This window comes from Artibeus jamaicensis, unplaced genomic scaffold (genome assembly GCF_021234435.1).
Source record: "Artibeus jamaicensis isolate MK-2021 breed Jamaican fruit bat unplaced genomic scaffold, CSHL_Jam_final contig_700, whole genome shotgun sequence".
Taxonomy (NCBI): domain Eukaryota; kingdom Metazoa; phylum Chordata; class Mammalia; order Chiroptera; family Phyllostomidae; genus Artibeus; species Artibeus jamaicensis.
Window position 1 is genome coordinate 6,724,105 of NW_026521930.1, and position 2,341 is coordinate 6,726,445.

At 39.5% G+C, this 2,341-nt stretch overlaps 1 pseudogene; it reads right to left on the reverse strand.

Moving 5' to 3' along the window:
• Window positions 1-1,241: 1,241 nt before the first annotated feature.
• Window positions 1,242-1,362, reverse strand: LOC119040965 (uncharacterized; annotated as a pseudogene).
• Between the last annotated feature and the right edge of the window lie 979 nt (window positions 1,363-2,341).

The window sequence follows — 2,341 nt, forward strand, 5'->3', positions numbered from 1 at the left end:
CATGCGCCGTTCATCTAACGTGACGTGCCGCGCTGCCCCTTGGGAAATGTAGGTTTTGCTTTACACACTTTCCAACTTTAAAGTTGAACCTTATTTTAACAAACGGGGGTCCTTGTAGATTTTCAGTGTTCTTTCCTATTCCTCAAAGCTTCTGTAAGAGAATCATTTTTCTTTGTTATTAAATTTTTTGGGGTAACACTGGTTAAAGAGAATACATTTTTTAAACTAAAAAACAATATTGTTGATTGAGGGGGAGCAATAGGTGTATGAGAACTCTGTCTTCTGCTTCAACTTTGCTGGGAACCTAAACTGCTCTAAAAAGAAGTCCATTTATTAAATTTTTGAAATAAGTAAAACAAACAAACAAACAAGCAAATCTGTAGACTCAGAAATCGTGCTTTTAGCGAACCTCCGCAGGAACATATTAAGGATATGAGCAAACATTTAACTGTAACGGTTTGTGTGATAGTATCTTATAGTTTCTTGCATAACCCCTATCAAAGTTATGATTATATGTTGATCAGTTTGGTTATTTAATACACTAGCCAACTCAGTAACATTAGATTCATCTGTTTTGTTCACCTGTGTATTCCTAGTACCTGGTATAGTGTCTGGCACATAATATCCTCGCAATATTTTTGTATTTATTAGAAGAATCTAAGACTTCGACACACACTGTTTCAGCCCAAAACTTCACATATCATTTTCATCCACCAAACTTCCTTTTCCTTTTGTGGTGTCTATCTCAATGAATAAAATGACCATTTACTCGGCCTCAGCTTTATATTCGCATTTTGTGAGACTTATGCCACCAGGAATTTCACAAAGTTTGCATTTTTAAAGGCTTCAGGATTTTTTTCTCCTCAATGTCAAATATGGACCTTAGCTGCTCCACAGGAGATATTTGTGACTCAAAATAATTTGTTTGAATCTTTCTGTAATTTTTGTTGTTTCTACAATAAAACTGTATTACTTGATTAATATTTTATTTATTTGTTTGTTCATTTATTTCACTGTTGTTCTATTACAGTTACCCCATTTTCCCTGGTTGCTCTGCCCTGCCCTGCCCACCCCTTCCACCCCTGCTCCCACAGTTAATCCCCACCCTGTTGTCCACGTCCATGGGGCATGTATACTTGTTCTTTAACTAGGCCCTCCCCCTTCTTTCATGCCTTACTTCCTTCCCCTTCCCCTCTGGTCCCTGTAAGTCTGTTCCTTGTTTCCACACCTCTGGTTCTATTAAAAATATGGAAGCTCGATGAATTTGTGTGTCATCCTTTTGCAGGGTGACACCTGCAAGATTTTTTACAGGTCTTCTCTGTATCATTCCAATTTTAGTATGTGTGCTGCCAAAGTGAGCACTACTTGATTAGTTTTTAAAAGTGTTTCAGAGTATCGTCCATATGTAAGGGATAGCTCTATCTTCACCTTCACATCCAAATTCCTCAAGAAGTGTTGTGGGTCCTCACTTTCCATTTTCTCACCTCCCACTCAGCAACAATGCCCAATCCAGTACCTGGGAGTTAATCCTTGAAAACACCCTTTCCCTCCCTTTACATATTCAATTCATCACTAGGTGTCTGCAACATAAAAATAAGAACAGCTTGAGTTTGTTGGGCACTTACTGTATACGTATCAGGCACTGCTGAAATGCATTACATGTATTCATTTGTATACCATAGCACATCCACTTTTCATCTCTACCACATCCACTCTAGGACAAGGTGCCTTCGCTCTTGGCAGGAGAAGTGCAGAATCTTTTTATTTTTTATTTTTATTATTTTTTAAAGATTTTATTTATTTATCTTTAGATGGGAAGGGGGGAAGGAGAGAGGGAGAGAAACATCAATGTATGGTTGCCTTTCGTGCGTCCCCTGCTGGGAACTGGCCTGCAGGGAACCGGCCTGTAGCCCACGCATGTGCCCTGACTGGGAATCGAACTGTGATCATGTGGTTCGCAGGCCCGCGCTCAATCCACTGAGCTACACCAGCCAGGGCAAGAATCTTTTTATTTTTTAAAAATCCTGCATGCAGAGGTTGAACTAATCATTTTTAGAGACCTTCACCTGAGGATATTTCTTTGAGAAAAAGAGAGAGAGAGATCAACTGGTTGCCTCCCATATGTGCACAGACCAGGTATCAAAACCATAGCCTAGGTCCTAGGTATGTGCTCTGACCAGGTAGGGAATCAAACCTGCAACATTTTGGCATAAGGGATGATGCTCCAACTAACTGAGCCACCTGGCCAAGGGTCATTTCTCACTTTATGGCATACTATCATCATTGGGTTTTGCAATGGCTTCTCTCTTGATTTATATGTTTATAGTTTTTTATCTCTTTT